This window comes from Pongo abelii, chromosome 7, assembly GCF_028885655.2.
Source record: "Pongo abelii isolate AG06213 chromosome 7, NHGRI_mPonAbe1-v2.0_pri, whole genome shotgun sequence".
Classification (NCBI taxonomy): domain Eukaryota; kingdom Metazoa; phylum Chordata; class Mammalia; order Primates; family Hominidae; genus Pongo; species Pongo abelii.
Genome location: NC_071992.2, coordinates 143,212,835 through 143,232,409, shown reverse-complemented (window position 1 = coordinate 143,232,409; position 19,575 = coordinate 143,212,835). Strand labels below are relative to the sequence as shown.

General features: G+C 40.6%; 1 long non-coding RNA gene across 2 annotated transcripts; it reads right to left on the bottom strand.

The window, feature by feature from the left end:
• Positions 1 to 13,039: 13,039 nt before the first annotated feature.
• Positions 13,040 to 15,551, bottom strand: LOC129047539 (uncharacterized). 2 transcript variants are annotated; one of them, XR_008509286.2, is made up of 3 exons: positions 15,507 to 15,551; positions 13,953 to 14,095; positions 13,040 to 13,522 (listed from the first exon to the last, which is right to left on the bottom strand). It is a non-coding gene; the product is annotated as an uncharacterized LOC129047539 (long non-coding RNA). The 2 variants fall into 2 exon arrangements; XR_008509285.2 differs by lacking the exon at positions 13,953 to 14,095.
• Between the last annotated feature and the right edge of the window lie 4,024 nt (positions 15,552 to 19,575).

The window sequence follows — 19,575 nt, the reverse complement described above, 5'->3', positions numbered from 1 at the left end:
ATTATTGTCATGTAAGATAATAGCCTTACTTTTTAGATTTGCATTCTGAAATATTTGAGGTTAAAATGTGATATCTGTAATTTGCTTTAAAATATAAACTACTCTAAAATACTAAGCAGGCCGGGTGCAGTGGCTCATGTCTGTAATTCCAGACCTTTGGGAGGCCAAGGCAAGCAGATCACTTAGGGTCAGGAGTTCGAGACCAGTCTGGCCAACATGGTGAAAACCCCATCTCTACTAAAAATACAAAAATTAGCTGAGTGTGGTGGTGCATGCTTGTAACCCCAGCTACTGGGGTGGCTGAGGCAGGAGAACCACTTCAACCAGTGAGGCGGAGGTTGCAGTGAGCAGAGATGACACCACTGCACCCAGCCTGGGCAACAGAGTGAGACTGCCTCAAAAAAAAAAAATACCGAGCAAAACAAACAAACAAAAATAAAGCAAATGCAGCAATATGTTAGTAAATGTTAAACCAAGGCATGTGTCCATTATAATAGTCTCTCTACATTTCTGTATGTGAAAACTTGCTTACTAAAAATTTTAAAGCAAATAAAGTTATTCTGTTAGAATGAGAAAAGGAGCTATGGAACTTGACCTCTCGTTATCCTGTTCACCACCCAAAGGTCAGCCTCCATAGACAGATGATATAAAGAAAGCAAGAACTTTTTATATGTAAAAAGCACACACAGGTGACTACTACATGAATATTTTCTCATTGCAAACACTTCAAACCACCAAGAAGTATAAGGAGTAACCACTGAAAGTTTCCCTCTCTAGGTTTCCCTCTTCCAGTCAATCCCCCGATTCTTCAACTCCTGCCCCCACTTCTCTCCCCACCATTAATTAATAATTTAGTGGATGGGAGTAGAAAAATTAACTTATGTCCTTGGGTCAAACTCAATGCCAAAATCACCCAGGAAAAAAAGGATACAAGCAGAGCTGTGGTGTGGGGTAGGGATAGGGGCAGAATGAGGTGAAACAGGCTTTCTGAATCGCTGGAAAGCTACACACAGTATTCTATTTTGGAAAGACACATGGGTATCCACTCTGCTTCCTCTGGCAGGAGAATGTGGCCTTCCTAATACTGAGTTCAGTTTGTCATCCAGGAGAGCCTGAAGTTTGCAAACTCTCTCCCTTGAAACCCAAACATTCAGATTGTTAAAGGTAAGTTCTCCCCACTCCATAGTTGTGGAATCATAAAGCTCTCCCACAAGGCACCTTCTCAGTGCTGTCATCTCAACATGGCAGAGCCCAACCTGGGTGGAGAGTATCACCTTCAGCTTTTGGCTCTGACGAGGATTCAAGGCCCCAGAACAAAAGACATGACAAGATGAGCAACATGAGGTCATGCTTGCCTCCCTTACATTTTGTATCCTTGGTTAAATAAAATGGGAACTTATGATAAATGCATAGGTATCATCTGTTTTTGTTAATTCAGAATCTATTGGAAAATCTGCAGTCTTTCTATAGCCTTTTTTCTATGCACTTACATATATATTTAATAATGATAATAACAATAAAGGAACACCTGTACACTGTTTGTGGGGATGTAAATTAGTACAACTGTCATGGAAAACTGTATGGAGGTTTCTCTTAAAACTAAAAATAGAATTGTTATATGATCCAGCAATCCCACTTCTGAGTATTTACCCAAAAGCTTTTTGTTTGTTTGTGTTTGAGATGGAGTCTTGCTCTGCTACCCAGACTGGAGTGCAATGGCGTGATCTCAGCTCACTACAACCTCCACCTCCTGGGTTCAAGTGATTCTCCTGCCTCAGCCTCCCGAGTAGCTGGGACTACAGGCACCTGCCACCACGCCCGGCTAATTTTTGAATATTTTGGTAGAGACGGGGTTTTGCCATTTTGGCCAGTCTGGTCTTGAACTCCTGACCTCAAGTGATCTGCCTACCTCAGCCTCCCAAAGTTGTGGGATTACAGGTGTGAGCCACCATGCCTGGCCCCGAAAGCTTTTAAATCAGTATGTTAAAGAGACATCTGCATTCCCATGTTCATTGAAGCACTATTCACAAGAACCAAGTTATAAAATCAACCTAAGTGTCCATCACCAAAGAATGGATAACGGAAATATGGTATATATACACAATGGAACACTATGCAGCTTTAAAAAAGAAAGACATTTTGTCATTTGCAACTACAGGGATAGAAATGAAAAACATTATGCTAAGTGAAATAAGTCAGCACAGAAAAACAAATACCGCATATTCACACTCACACGTGGAATTTAACATAATTGAACATAATTGAAGCAGAGAATAGAACGGTGCCTACCTGAAGCTGGTGCATGGGAGACATGTGGAGACCATGGTCAAAGGGTACAAAGCCTCAATCAGACAAAAAGAATAGTGTTTGTTCTTCGAGATAGACATTGTTCCTGACTTATGTTTTTCAACTTGACAACAGTCCAAAAACCACATACATTCAGTAGAAATCATACCTCAAATTTTGAATTTTGATCTTTTCCTGGGCTAGAGACCTGCGGTACAATACTTCCTCAGTGCAGAGTGACAACATGAGCTGTAGCTTCCCATCAGCCATGCACGGGGGTAAACCACCAATCTTTACCGTATCTGTCTTGCCTGATGTTTCTGCCCAACTATAGAAGTGTTCTGAGCACATTTGAGGCAGTCTAAGCTAAGCTGTGATTGTCAGTAGATTAGGTGTATTAAATGCACTTTTTTTTTTTTTTTTTTTTTTTTTTTGAGATACGGCCTCTATCTCTTGCCCAGGCTGGAGTGCAGTGGTGCGATCTTGACTCACTGCAACCTCCACCTCCCAGGTTCAATGCCTCAGCCTCTCGAGTATCTGGGACTACAGGCATGCGCCACCATGCCCAGCAAATGTTTGTATTTTTAGTGGAGATGGGGTTTCACTGTGTTGGCCAGCCTGGTCTCAAACTCCTGACTTCAAGTGATCTGCCCTCCACTGCCTTCCGAAGTGCTGAGATTATAGGCGGGAGCCACCATTTCTGAACATTAAATGCATTTTTGACCTTTAATTTACAATCGGTTTACCAGGGCATAACCCCATCATAAGTCAAGGAGAGTCTGTATTGTATAATGTGGGGAATATAGTATTCATGTATATTAATGTATCATACATTTTTTAATTGCTAAGGGAGTATATTTCAAATGTTCTCACCACAAAAAATGGTGTTTGAGGTGATGCATATGTTAATGAGCCTAATTTAATTATTCCACATTGTATTCATAAATCATAACCTCACTTTGTACCTTACAAGTATACTCAATAATTTCTTAATTTACAATTTAAAAATAAAAATTACAAACAACAACAAAAATAATAAACACATGTGAGCCCTTAGAGCAGAGTAGTGTTCTAAGCACTTTTTACCTATTAAATCATTTAACCTTCACAACATCCCTCTGAGGTATGTACTATTTTTATCCATATTTATAGATAAAGAAACTGATGCCAGATTGGTTAAACGTTTGCCCAAACTCAACCAGTTAGGACTAGGGGAACTGAGATTTGAACTCAGGTAGTCTAACATCGGAGTATACTCTGTTGACCATCACACTATTCACACATATTGTTTTGCTTTTCAATTTATTTTTCATACATAGGATCACACTACATGTGACATTTCATTTTTACTTTGAAATATTCCTTGGACTTACTGGATAAAATCTACCTCATGGTTTTTAACTCCTGCGCAGTCTTTCATAAACAAGACATAGAGATGTACAGAACCATTTCCAAATTGATGGTTATTTAAATGATTTCTAATATTTTGCTGTTATAAATATTGAAATGAACATTCTCGCCCTTGTCTTTTTTTAGGCTTATATGTATTTGTATAAGTTTAGATTCTTACAAGGAGACTTGCTGGGTCAAATGATAATGCACATTTAAAATTTGATAAACACTGAAGTAAGATTTTTACTTTTCAATTTACAATAGAGGTCAGAAGCCAAAACTCCATGTCTTAGTGGGGAGGGAAAGGAAATGAGACTAATATCTTGCCTGAGGCATCTGTCCAGTTGGCTTTTCAGCCTCCCATACCGTGATATAAAAATTGAGTTACCCCCAAAATGAGTTCATGAGTCCAAAAAATGAGTTCGTGAGTTTTGAAGTCATGAATGAGTTCAGACCTTATAACTAGAAGACTTTAGCCTACCTTGACAAAGGTTAAAAGGTTATACTATTGAATATGGCTGCATTTCACCATCAATAAAACTATGATACCAGTAATCATAATAGTCACCATTTATTGAGCATGCACTACGTGCTGGGAATCCTACTAAGGGCATTCACAGTCTCATTTAATCTTCCTAACCATCCACAATCCTATGAGTGCCCAGAGCCAACTATGGCTGCCTAGTTAACCCCTTGTTTCCCTTGCAGTTACAGATCAACCCTCACTTCCTTAGGACAGACCTTCCTTGCTTCCCTGACCAGGGAAAATCCCCCTATGATACCTTCTCATAGCACCAAATCCCTCTTCACTATAATGCTTTCAAGGGTGGTAATGCTATATTGAATACTGTGAATCTTTGATTAACCTCTATGTCCCTTTCTAGACTCCACAAGGGCTGGGATGGTGAGAATTGAACAAGTGACTGAGTGAATGAATTAACCAACACATGAGTTATGGAGCTAAACACTGACTGGTCAAGACCATGTTGGAAGATAAAGATGGGAGAAGAAGCACAGTCCACGCAAGAACATAGTGATCAAAGGAATCCAGATTTAAAAAAACGTATAGGTCATGTTTGTAGCACAAAGAAGAATATAGAGTGTAGTATGACTAAAGCTTCCTGCCTCTACTCATCTGGGTTTACCAGACAAGAGAATAAAATGAAGTTAACCATTTACCCCTTAGTTCCTTAGTGTAAACTCATCAATATACCTCCTATACTAGCAACATATGTGTTTAGAGAAGAACTAAAAGCAAAGGAATGCTGACATTTCAAGCACTATGACATCAGGATGGGAGAAAAATTGGAGCACTTCTGTCTTTGTAGGCCATGTAGACTATATTGTGGGATATCCACATCCTCCATTTATCAGCACACATGGTTCTGGCTAATCCTAGATCAGAAGGAAACAAAAAAAAAAACAAAAAAAAACCTCTGATGTTTGAGCAGCAACAATGGGCAGTGTGTTACACCAAACACTAGATTAGACATGGTGGTTTCATGAGAATATGCAATTTCAGTATGATTCATACCCTTATATTCCCTGAAACTTGACAGAAGCAGATTTTGCACTAACAGCCATGCACAGTGGTGCTCACGTGCAATAGCTTACACCTGAAATGACAAAGGAGTCATCTACCTTTAGAAAATGTGACCCCAATCCCCTCAGAGTGCACAAGCTCACTTGGGTTTCCATCAGAGGAATTTAACTCTTAGGGTTTGGAGAAGGGCACCGAGCAAACTGTTGGGAATGCTTCACATTGTATTAAAACAATAGACTGGCTCTCTTCCTTTGGGTGACATGGTTGTGATTTCCAGAAATAGGATGAATCATTTGTCTCAAGTAGGTAGTGTTCATTCTAACTTGTCTAGATTTTTGGTGGCCTTTTCTAAAATCCATAGAAGAAATGTGTATTACAGATAGACACATTTGAGAGGTGCTTCCTAGGGAAAAAAAAATACTCTAGGTGAACAAGTTCTTCTCTGTATCTTAGCCAACTCTCCATCAAAAGAGGGTTTTTCTAGGCCTTTCTTTTCTTAGAACTATGAGGTTAACTATAGGAATAGGATGAACTACGCTGATCTTTAGAGAGGAGAAGAGAAGCGATATTATCAATGCTTTAGCCATATGTGTATACAATTTGGGAATGCTTTGGGTTGGAAATAAAAGAATATTGGTCTAACAGTAGCTTATATAAATACAGTTATACATCACTTAAGGATGGGAATACATTCTGCAAAATGTGTCATCAGGTGATTTTGTCATTGTGCAAACATCATAGAGTGTGCTTACACAAATCCAGATGGTAGAGCCTCTACATGCCTAGGCTCTATGGCATATCCTATTTCTCCTAGGCCCATGCAGCATGTCACTCACTATACCAAATACTGTAGGCAATGGTAACTCAAGGGTTATTGTTAGTGCATCCAAACATAGAAAAGATACAGTAAAAGTACAGTATTATAATTCTACGGGACCTCTGTCATCTATGCTGTCCGTAGTCTGCCAAATCATCCTAATGCAATACATGACCATATTGAATTTTTCTCCCTTATATAATAAGAACTGTGTAAACAGATTGTCCTAAGTATGTGGCGGCTCAAGGATACCTATCAGAACACTTCCTCCTTCCATCTTTCAACCTCACTATTTTTAGTAAATTAGTCTTTTATTCTCTTATGGTTATAGAATGGTTTTATCCCCTTATGGTTATAGAATGGTTTTATCCCCTTATGGTTATAGAATGGTTCCTAGAGTGGGTCCCATAACTCCGAGAGCCACAACTTTAAATAAAGGCAGGAAGAAAAAGGGAAGGAGGTATCTGTCCTTTCTATTTGGAAAGAAAACTTCTCAGTCCACCAGCCAACTTCCCCTTAACTCTCAGTAGTCTGAACTGGGTTCCATCAACTCCCCTACCTATAAGAAAGGAAAAAAATAAAAATAAAAAATGAAAATAAATAAATAAAAATAAAATAAAATAAAGGTGGAAAAGGTGTTCGTGACTTAATTCAACTAACCAATCATGATTTGCCACCTGGGATCAAGCACATTGCAAAAGTTGTTGTTTCCAAAGAAGGTGGAAGTGGGTGTGAAGCAGGTAACTAACACCTCCATCCCATCAGATCACCATTCTCCATCTTCAGTGCCTTGGTTTCAGCCTCTTCTTCTCTCTCCTCTGCTTTTATGGCAAACAATATTAAAACTTCTCATTCCTTAAGGCTTAAGTTTTTTTAAGTGAGCTCATCCAGGAAACCATATTGGAAGACTTCAGCCCACAAAAATTATAGCTACCATTGATTAAATGCTTACTATAAACCAGACATTTTGCTATATTTGAATTAGTATTGATAATTCTCACAACAATCCTGCCAAACAGTTAATATCCTCCATAGTATATAACTTTTTCAGAGTCTCAGAATTGGTTTGCAGTGGAAAATTGGTTTGAACTCAAGACCATCTGGAGTACAAAATCTACTCTCTTTCTTAACACACCTGCTCTTTTTCTCTACTGAATTCTTAAAGAACTTAGAGTATTACCAATACTTCTATCCTCTCCTGTATTATTCTGTGAAGTATTTGTGTGTGTAAATTATACAAAAAGAGTTTCCCTTCCTAGGTGCAGGAAGGTCTTCCAGTTGCCCCAGTCATTTATCTGCAACCATGTCAAACTAACCAAATGAGCTCTATTTATAGGGTTTTACACCCAGTACCTAAAGGGAAAGCTCCTCAGTGAAGACTTGAACTTGACGTCCTTGCCTTATCAAAAAATAAAGTCTGCTTTTTAAAATTATGGTGCAGTGGTTCTCAATCCCAGCTGCGTTAGCTAGTCTGGGGTGGCACCTGGGTGGAGACCAGATATCAATATACTTTTTAAACACCTCCAAGTTTTCATGTGCAGCAAAGATTGGATTTCCAAGGCAGGACTCAGCCTCTGCCTGTTGACCTATCAGTTCAGGTGAGTCTAATGATCCGGCTAGTCTGTGCAAGGCTGACCACATAGAAAACCTTTTTGCAGTAATAGCAGAAACTCTTTCTTGGCTCTGATTATGATGAAAAATGTACTCTAGTCTTAGGCTTGAGTGTGCCAACAGAGTAGTAGGAGTTTTTGTAAAACATAACAGAACTAACATCTATAGAACCTTTATTACAATGTAAGTCATGATACTAAGAACTTTAAATGGCAAATTATGCTCTTCCTCACACCACTCTGAGGGGAGCTACCTAGTTGTATTACCCTCCTTTATAGACAAAATAATTTCCTACAGTCACAAAGTAAGGAAACATGGAACAAGCGGTCCAGTCTAGGAAGTCTGACTCCTTGGTCCCTACTGTTAGCTCTATACAGTGCTCCCTGCTCTAGATTGCATTTGGGTTCCTCAACGGCATCATGAAGTCAGCATTATCCTCCCTACTGAGCCAGAAAAGAGGATGGGAAGTTAGAGGCCAGGATCAGACTGGACCTATGTCTTACAGCAAGGGATCTGATGGAGAAGGAGAAACAAAGACAGACCGTGGAAGTCAGGGAACTTGCAATGCTATGAAGTCAAATTGAAGAACCTTCCTACCATGTGTAAGCCCTTGCTCTAAGTGAAAAGACTCGATCCTTTCATAAAGCACCAATAGTAATTCTTTCTAGATGGCGTGATACAGTGAAATAACCTTGGACCTCAGGATCTAACAGAGCTTGAATGTCAGCTACAACACCTATACGTGCTATAAGCTACTTATTTTACTTCTGAGCCTCAATATCCTAAACTGTAAAAAGGACAAAAATAAACTCTTCTGTTTCAAATTACTTTGAGAATAAAAGGAGATAATAAACATGGCAGCCCTTAAATAATTGCCTGGCCCTGCTCCCTAAGAAACTCTCATTCAGTTCCGCCATCCAAGGGTTAAGAAAGACAGCTTGAGTACAAAGATGAAGTTGGGACATTTTATTTCTGAACAAAGGTTCTATAATTTCAGCTCAGCTATGCCTATACCCAGCTCCTCCCCGAGTTCTTGCAGCTGCCTGTGGGATGTGTAAGCAGATCCAGGGCTCTGCAGTAATGCTCTTTGAAAAAGCATTGTGCTCTAATAAGTGACTTTCCTCACCTCAGGCGAAGTTCACATGAATTAGACTGCAAGGCACTTTATGCAAAACGTGTGACCTTCACTGGCTCTGATTTGCATTGTCATAGTTCCTTTATTTTTCTAAAGTGCCTTCATTTTGCATAACGCTATAATGTTATTCAGGCTTTGCAGTTATCACTATTTCATTGCTCCAATTATAACCATTTTAGGCAAAGCTATAGATAACCTTCAGAAACGCATGCCTGTGTGATCTTTCATTCACAAGGAGGAAGCAATGAAACTGGACTTAAAAAAAAAAAAAAACAACTGAAAAGCTCATTTTGAGTGGAAATTTAAAACTCCAAGATTAGATTTTTTTCCCTTCTTTGGGATTAAGAGGGAGTGTTGTCTGTGTCTGCCATGAAAACCTCTGTATTACTAGTTAGTTATTACAGGCAAAGCTTACTATTGGAGCTAGCACATTCACCTAAGCAGAATCACTCAGTGCCATTGAGGCATAATTTGAGTGTTTCTCAACTTACCGAAGATCTCCCTTCCAACTGCTCCCATAGATCCCACCCCATGGCAGAAACATCACCCCAAGGCCAAGGATTGGAACCAGTTAATGAACAAATGTCTGTGGGAGACATGACATATTACATTGTTTTTTATGTTAGTGTAAATGAGACTCTGATCCTTTCTTCCAACTTAAAGTTGATTGTAGAAAGACAGAGACACAAATTCTGAGGGATAGAATTGGAGAGGGAGTAAGGAGATGACACCAAACCAAATGTCAACATTTCCACACTTTGCTAGGGCCCTTTGTTAAAAGTGGATATGCTAAACAGTGGAAGGAAACATTCATTTCTCATATTATTTATCAAAGACCTACTATTCACCAGACATCAAATTAAGCAGTAAACAATGCAAAATGCACCCATCTTCCACAGGGCTTACCATCCTAATCATGAGATTGCAATGGGCTAGGGAAATAGTAAAGGAATTTTGGTAAATCAGAGCTCAAAGTTACATAGAATTGTATTACATTTCAATGTGGAAAGCATGTGTGGCTCTTTTTCTTCTCTATTATTTTACACTCCCTCACTCCAACTTGCTAAATATTTAAAGGAAAATACTGAAGGTAGTCCCTGCTAACTGAAAAATGAATATTATCAATAGTTAAATCATTTATACTTAGCGCCATATCTTTGAAATCACTGCTATTTTTCTTGGTCTCCTTCTCACCGGCACTTCCCTGGCTGTGCAGGAATACAGCTGGCATGACCCCATGGTGCCATGTGGAGGGCAGCTTCTCATGCCTAATCTTTGGGTGTGTGTTGGGTGGCACCTCATCAAATCTGCTTGGTTTTGCTTCAACCCTGGCTGTTCAGTGCCGTTGATGCTGACATCCTGAATAATAAACTCCTCTCAGCCCACTTGAGACCAATGGCTCCACCATCCATTTTAGCCCTCCACCAAAATCCTCCTCATTTCTCACTTTGTCCAAGTCCAAAACTTACGCTAGTCCTAGGCTTGAGCATGCCAACAGGGTAATAAAAGCTTCTGTAAAACATAACAGAGCTAACATCTGTAGAATCTCTACTATAATTATAGCAAGTCACTCTAATGCTAAGAACTTTATGGCTAGTTATCTTCTTCGTTATACAACTCTTTGAGTGGAGCTATCTACTCATATTATCCCATTTTATAGACAACGAAAAATCCCTAAAGTCCCTAAAGTCACAAAGTAAGGAAACGTGAAACAAGGCGTCCAGTTCGGAAGTCTGACTCCTGGGTCTCTGCTGTTAGCTCTGCGCAGTGCTTCCTGCTCTAGATTGCATGTGAGTCCCTCAATGGCATGTGAGGATAGCTCTTACTTCTCTACTAAGGCCAGAAAAGAGGATGTGAAGTTAGAAGCCAGATTCAGGCTGAACCTATGTCTTACAGCAAGGGATCTGATGAAGAAGGGGAAACAAAGACAGCCATTGTATATCGGGAAATTTATGATGCTATGAAGTCAAATTGAAGAACTTTCCTACCATGTGTAAGCCCTTGCTCTAAGTGCAAGGACTTGATCTTTTCATAAATCAGAGAGAGTAATTATTTCTAGGTGGTATGACTCCATGAAATACAGACCTCTCTGAGTCATGCCACACCCTCACAGCAACACTGACCCCAGAGGTCATCTCTCAGTGTCTCTTGAAGGGTCTCAATCCCACTTTAGTGGGCCAAATTGCAGTCCCAAGGGCTGGAAACCTAGTTTCCTTTCTGCTGTATGTCACCTAAGGAATCTCAGGCCTGCTAATAAAACCCTCTCTCTATGCCAGTCCATCTCTTAAACCATGCTGGGATTCCATATGTTGGCTTCTCTGCCTTCTTGTGTACTTTGTGAGTCCTTAGTGGAGAGGTGGGTTAGAGCTCTTTGCCCCATATAGTCCCCCAATGTAGTCAGCATATCACCCCCTCGAGAGCAAGAGATGTAGTTACAGCCCTGGCTGCCTTTCTCCTCCATCTCTGACATCCTTCTTGGTCCTCTGGGCTCAGAGAGAGGGAGTCCTTCCCTATGTGAGATCCTCCTTCCCCCAAAGAGCACCCAGCCCTCCACTGCCCCTTCCCTGTGTTAAACTAGCAGACAGATGCAGGAGGCAGAAATGGTAAAGTCAAGTCAATTGATAGCTAATTTGATACATAAAAATATTATTCTTTTTATCCTTAAATATCCAGGTTCTCAGTCACTAAATACTGGAGCAGAAATTTAGCTTCCCATTTTGCAGATAAGAAGAAAAGCCAAATTGGAGAAAAACAAAATTGAAGATATATCCATGCCAATATATCAACACTGCAGGTAAATATCTATCTAACGTCCATCACTTCAGTGACACTACACTTTGGAAATCTCTCAAACTAACTGCATCTTCTATTTTTCCTTTGAGGGATGCTCTGCTTGCCCCCGCCCCTTAAGAAGGGGTGTTTCTCCAAGCTCCTTTCTTTGGCTACCTTCTTTTTATTTTTTTTCTACTACTGTGTGCGTGTGTGTGTGTGAGAGAGAGAGATCTCATCCACTCTCAGAACTTAGCCATAATCTTTAAGTATAGATTCAACACATCTTTATACCTTGCCCACTTTTCTGTCTTCTGAATAGTTCTATTTTAAAGGAATGCTGGTTCCTTAAACTGGGCATTCAGAGAACTGAAGACTAGTCTCCATGGCATTGATGTTCTAGTTTCTGTTTAAATCACCCTTTCCTCAAACATCTTACTGTCTCACTGTTAGTCTGCGTTCAGTCATCCTCATCATGCTCATTCCCATAGATTCTGCCTTCCCGGCCTTCCTGCTTTATTCGCTTGTATTCCTCTCTCCGTCTCCCCAGTTCCCTTGCTTCATACCAGGACCTCACCACCTGTCACTGGAATCCTGCAGTGGGGTCAGGTAGGTGTGATAGAGTATAAAGAAAATAGGTTCAGGCTGGGAGTGGTGGCTCATGCCTGTAATCCCAGCACTTTGGGAGGCCAAGATGGGTGGATCACATGAGGTCAGGAATTTGAGACCAGCCTGATCAATATGGTGAAACCCCGCCTCTACTAATAATACAAAAATTAGCCGGGCATGGTGGCACGTGCCTGTAATCCCAGCTACTCGGGAGGCTGAGGCAGGATAATTGCTTGAACCAGGGAGGCAGAGGTTGCATTGAGCCAAGATCACGTCACTGCACTCCAGCCTGAGTGACAGAGCAAGACTCCATCTCAAAAAAAAAAAAAAAAAAAGAAGAAGAAGAAAAGAAAATAGGTTCACATTCCATCTCAGTATCCTGGCATCCTAGATGCTCCAGTACCTGGCCCCAAACAGAGTTGTTATCTTATCCCCCACACTCTTATACATTCTCCACAGACTTGCTGAATTTGGCACTCATTTTCCTAGGACATGGGCTTTCCTATTATACGACAGGTAACTTTTCTCTGCACTGAATGAGCTTGCCAAGCCATTTCAGTTTTTGCAATATATCTACCAACCAAGACTGTTATTAGATAATGCCTCTTTTGTGAACCCATTCTTGATCACTGTCTTGTCTGAAGCCCATTAACTCACTGTTTTCTCACCTCTACAACTCCTCCTGAGCCAGAAGAATGTGTTTTTACCTTGGTGAAACTTTCTTTGATCCCCAAATCCAGGTTAGGTTAGGGCCTCCTGCTGTGTTATCTCAGATTTTAGGAAAGAACCCTCATCTCTCTTTGACTTCCTTTTTCTATAGACACCACTGAGAGAAACATATCTGGTTTCTTTCAGTATCCCTGACTTCATTCCCATGGAAGAAAGACTGAAGCATTTTATTTGTGGGTTGGGGATAAGGGGCTTAGTTTATCTTGACCGCTGCTTTTCTTAGCTCCTCCCTGATCCTCTACCTTCAGAAGCTTGACTGACTGTAGGAAGTATCCATTGCGATCTGCTTTCCACCGGGTAACAAGAGCTTCTTCCTTTCCAGGAAGCTTCAGCTGTCCCACTCTGCCAGAGGCTGGGTAAGCACAGTACATCGAATGTGCTGGGCTGAATTCTAGGCCGAAATATTGTTGGCAAAACCTCTAGGTGACAGAGGTGATATCGCATTTCCCAGTCCAGTTTCCATCACTAATAGAGCTGCCATGCTGCTGCTGATGTTTCTCCCCTCAGCCTTTCCATGGACTCAGGACTTCACAGACAGGAAAAAGCAGTATCTCAAACCTCCTTCATGATAGCGTTCAGTATGATCAATGCCAGTTTCTTTCCCTGTCTCTTCTGTCTAGCTGGTAAATTCCTGTAAGACAGAGACCATGTTCCTTTTCATTTTTGTATCTCTCATGTCTAGCATATTATCTAACTCAATAAATATCTTAACTAAATTGACAGATAGATGAAAACTTTATGTCACCCTTATGACTCATACTATATCTTATAATAGCACTGCATGAATAAATGGATGAATGACATATGTTTGTATACTGCTACAACATATTCTGATTCCTTTCACATGTTGTCTACCAACTCCAACAATCTGCACCTCACGATTTTCCTGCAGGTCTACTGTGGGAGAACACTTGCAGCTCTTTCTCTACTGCTTTTATTTTCCGATGCTCAGAACACTAGAATTTTGCCAAGGAGGTACAGAACTGTTCAAACCTATCATCCAGAGCTGAATCATCCACAAAGCATCATAGCATCAAAGCTGATGACAACATCCCACTCACCTATATCATCTTCTCTTTCTGCTTTTCATTTCTACCTTCGTAAATTTACAATTCTCTTGCAGCACTTTAAACCATAATAGTGTCTTATTCATCCTTTCTTGTCACCAAAAAGCTGACACAAGCATTCAGGAAATTAGTGTTGTCTATAAAAGAAGAAAACCACTTTTTTTTTTGGTTGAATATTTTCCAGATATTTAGTTGTACTATTTTTAGCCTGAATTAGGTGTGCTCCTTTCCAGGAGACTTCATTTCTGTAATCAGTGGGAAATACTCAGAATAGATCCTCAGTTTTAAGTGACTAGCCATTGCTTTATTTATTAGTTAACCATCTCTATGGACTGAGTTGGTATTTATAGCAAAGGAAGCAATTACTAAGTTGAACATGGTTTTCATTTCTAGGCTTCTGGACCACGACCATTTGTACAGGGAAGAAAAGCATCTAATAATCCCACAAGATTTTAAATTTAAATTCTCTTCTTGTATTAATCATTTACTAGTACTAAATAGATACTGTAGACGCTTTCATATTAGTTACACATTGCTGTTCATCAAATCACTTTGTAATGTTCTGGCTTTAATAACAACCATGTGTTACATCTCGTGAACTTACAGATCATCTGGGAAGTTCTGCTAATCTGGACTAGGTTTGGTTGATCTTGACTGGACTCACTCGTACATTTGTGGTCAGCTGAGTGTTAGGTAGGCAGCTATGCTCACTGTGGCTGACCTTCTAGCTCATATGTTTGAGGGTGGCCTGGTGCTAGATGACCTTGGCTGTGCCAATTCAGCAATGCCTTGTCTCATCCTCCAGCACACTAGTCCAGGCTTGGTTCCATGTAGTTGGCAATTTTCCAAATCCAAGCAAGCTCACTCAAGAGGAGATGCAGAGACACTCAAGATCTTTGTAAGCATCTACTTGAGGCACATTTGGTAACATCCTAGTGATCAAGGAAAAGCACAACTCTGTCCAAAGGCAGAGGGCAGAGACTACAAATTACAGGATAAGGTCAAGAACAACAAGAAGCCAGTAAGTGGGGCTATAGACGCAATTAATTTACCACTTTCCAAATTCTCCTTCTGACTTCGTGTACCTATAAAAACACATGTGTAATGACCTAATTTAATCCTTCTGGACATAATACTATCATCACCATGAACAATAACAGCCTTCTTAGAGTACTGACTTAAGCTACAAAACAAAGGTTCTTATTTCATTGACACAACAATCTATAAAGTAGACAGTAGTATTATTTCAAGGCCAGGTGCTCTAGCTCCAAACCTCATGGGCTTAAGCATCAGATCAGTCTTTCTATAAAAGCAGTTTTGAAATTATTCCCCCAACAGAAACACACATTGTGATGACAGCCTTTTGTCATACTTTGTTCTTGTCTCCCAGTAAAAACTCTTTGGCAAAGAATATATACACCAAGTCTCTTCTTATTGTGCAAATTATTTGAATTTCCCCGGAGTTTGTGAGTATACAAGCATATGTGAAATTGAAAGGTGCAATGAAAAATATAATTCAGGGATCATTCGCAATAATGGCTCACAAACCATTTTGTGCCAAGTCCTCAGGCCTTCAGAATCTCTCTGGGGCCTCTCAAATTGTTGCTGGGCAACAACAACAGAAATGGAAGGGAGAAGAATCTGCTTCTGGAAGCAGCCCTCAGCCCTTGGCCCAGCTATTCTAGGCCTGCTTTCAGGGATCCAGGAAGAAAGTGACCAACCCATGAAACTTAGGGCAAAACTAACCATATTTAACAATAGGTGAGAATGCAGAAGGGCGAGGGGAGAAGAGATACCCAGTGCTTAATAAAGAAGCTGTCATGTCTTATGCAACTTGACTTAGGATACACTTTCATATAATAGACCCTTCAACAAAATCCTTAAAGTAAAATTCACTTCATCTAATGAAAATGTTATTAGCCTCCAAAATGACCAAGACGGTTCAGAAAGATAGTCATTAGGTTGCTCAGATTTCATCAATAAAGTCTAGGCTATGGGTAGAGAGGGACCTTGTAGAATATATCACAGGGCTTCATGGAACTTCTTTGTTGTGTATGTATGCTCCATGGCCCCTGGGAGGGCCCCAAGTAACAATCTAGGCCAAGGGTTGAAAAGTTTTTATGTAAAAGACCAGATGGTAAATATTTTCGGTTTTTCAGGCCATATGATCTGTTGCAACTTTGTACAAAGGCAGCCATAGGCAATACATAAATTAATGTCTATGCCTGTTTTCCCATAAAACTTTATTTACAAAAACAGATAGTGGCCAGATTTGGCCTACAGGTTGGAGTTTTCTAACAGCTGGTCTAAGCAGTCAGGAAGTCTGTGAAGATTTGGGGTGTGTAGCTTTAAGCAATAGGTCTGGCTTCTGAGCAGAGTGAAACACTTTTTAAATAATTTGCAATTGTAATCTGTCCAGCATGGTTAAGAATTAAGTATGTGACAACCGGTGGCCTTATGTGACAACTGGTGACAGTCAAGAGGGACAATCTTGTTCCTAGAGGAACAAGACTGACCACAGAAAAGCCTTGTCTGCTCTCAGACAAATTCAGTGCTTTTTTCAGCCACCAACCAACTCTATAAAGCTTGGAGATCTAAAGGCAGGAAGAAGAAATTAAGTCAATTACTTAAGAAGCACTGAACTCAAAGCAAGGAGACCTGAGGTCCAGTCCTAGCCTTGCTACTTATTATCTGTATGAGTCAGTTATTTTATGATTGTGATCAAGTTTTCCCCAGCTATGAAATAAGGGATTCTGGTGTTTCTCCAAGTGTCATCTGAATCAGAATCATTTAGGTTACTTATCCAAAAGGCAGATTTCTGGGCACCACCCTAGACCTCTATTGAATTATAATCTCTGAGGTTTGGGGCCTGGTAATATGTATGAACAGCATGAGCTCTGGGGATTTTAAAATCCAGTAAAGTTTCAGACCCACTGGACAAGAAAGATACTCTTCTAGCACACCTTCCAGCCCAACGTCTGGCCTCTCTGAAATGTAGTTAAAGTACACTATCTTCTGTTGTTCTGAGGAAGAAATGCCTGTTAACTATAGCATACACATGGAATTAATTGGAGCCTTGTGGAATTTTGGAAAGAATAACCAGCCTCATCTGTATCTCTACTTGGAGAAATGGCTTCTCGGCCTGGGCTAATGGTGTTATTTGACAATCAGAAGGGGAAAAAGTCATAACTTCACTCCCTTTTCCTCAGGCCAAAATGCAAATTTGAAACTCATTCCGAATGCCTTTCCAGGGAGGTGGCCACAGCTGATGAAAGACCTCACGCTTGTTGCAACAGGCCCTGGGAGCTGAATTGTATCCCTGAAACTGGCCTAGCTCCCTTCAGCTCAACAGAGCAGCTGAAAGGTAAATGGTGCATACACATGTGTGAATGTGTGTATAGTATGTATGTGGGATGAGAGTTATGTATGCAGTACATGTGTATGTGCATGGTGTTTGCTTTGTGGTGTGTGTGTGTGTGGTATGTTCATGTGGTATGTATATATGTGTATGTCTGGTGTTTGGTGTATCCAATATGGTGTTTGTGTATGCATATACAGATATATGTATGTATTTGTGTTGTGTGTGGTATATGTGGTGTTTTTGTGTTTGTAGCATGCGTATATTGTGGATATATGTGTGCATCATGTTTGTTTTGTGTGTATGTTGTGTGTTTGTTATGTATATGAGTGTGCCTGGTGATTGTGTGGTGTCTGTGTGCTTTGTGTATGGTACACGTGGTGTTTGTGTCTGTCTTGAGTGTATGTTGTATGTATATGTGGGAATGTGTGGTATGTATGGTGTTCATACATATATGTATATGTTTAGGGAGGGTGGTGGAGGATTGTCAGCAAAGAGAGTCAAGGTTCATAAATTCAATAGGTCCTACTATGTGCCAGCCCCAGGCTAGGTGATGAAAGTACAGAGATAAGTTAGAACAAGTCACTACCCTGGACAACCTCAGAGCCCAGCATGCAAATTTTCCCGAGTGTTATAAGCCAGGCACTTGCCTCACATCATATTTACAGGAACGCCTTTGAGATAGAGATTGTGATTATTCCCATTTAATATCCAGGGAAGACTGGGACTAAGGAAGGTTAACTACGGAGCACTGTAACAAACCTAAAGAACTTGAACCCAGGCAGGTCAGATTCCAGAGCCCATGTCATTAGCCTCCGTCATCACAGTAGCTAACTTGTATTGAGTGCTTTGCCTGCTTCATGATCTCATGAAGGTTCTCAGGACAACCCTGTGAGTTAGACACTGTTACCATTCCCGCTGTGCCAAGGAGTGAATGGCCCAAGGCCACAGAGTCAGTTGATGGCAGAGCCAGGATTTGGACCTAGGCAGCCTTGCTCCAGGGTGCCTGCTCCAAGGGTTTTGTTTCTTTGTTTCTCAAAGACAGACAAGCATGGAAATGAATGACAACTCAGAAGATGCTTGTACAAAGCTTAGAGGAAGAAAAAAATAACTTTCAAAGGACTCTGGGGAGGGATTCCTCCAGGAAGGGTCATCATCTATTTTCTTGCACTTACAAACCGGACTCTGGGAGAAATAGCAGAGTCCAAGTTTTCGCCGTGACTTTAAAGACCAAGGGAGAGTTTGATGGTCATAATATCCTACCTGTTTGCTTTGTCCTTGGATGGACAGGGAGCAGGGAGCCATGTTTTATCTCTTTTTGCCCTTTTTTTTTTTTTTTTTTGAACGTAAACTCCCTTAATGTAACGTAAAATGCCTCTATGCCTCTACCAGTCGCATCAATAGCCTTTTAGAGTGTCCCCTCTTCCCCAGAAGCTAGAGAGTAGTTAAGGGCAGTCAAGTTTGCACAGATGGAAGCAGGGACTAGGGAATATAAAAGGTTTGTATAAGCAGAATAGCGCAGACCAGGAAGCAAGGGGCTGGGGCATTGGAGAGAAAGTCTTATTGTATATTTTGTTCCCAGCTCTGCCAGCGTTTCTAGTCTTCTTTCCAAAGCAACTGGAGATTATTTCACAATCCACTCATGAACACACTTATGATTTCACGAAACACTACATGTTTCAGAAACAGGTCTGACTAAGCTATAGTCCCAAAAAACAGTTTTACCTTCACAGGCTTGGGTTTAGTAGCACAGGACATTAATGACTGGAAACAGAAGTCTTAAATTTGTTGGAATTATATTGTGCTTGCTATGTAAAAAAAAAAAGATTTTGAAAACAAAATATATAAAAGAATGATCAAACTTAAATATTTGCAGAAACTGCACCGAAGGCATTTTAGTAGGCCAAATGAAGCCACTCCTCAAATCACCTGGAGAGTGTGAGTGTGTGTATGTGTGCGTGTGTGTGCACACATCACTTCTGGCCACCTTGCATCTGCATACTTCCAGGGTTGGGAGGTCACTGCTTGCCCAGCAAGCTAACCCACTGTTTCGAAGCTCTGATGGTTAGGATGGATTCCTTTGTTGTTGTTGTTATTGTGTAGTTGTTGTTTTGAGACAGAGTCTGGCTCTATAGCCCAGGCTGCAGTGCAGTGATGCAATCTCAGCTCACTGCAGCCTCCGCCTCCTGGGTTCAAGCGATTCTCCTGCCTCAGCTTCCCGAGTAGCTGGGACTACAGATGTGCACCACTACGCCCAGC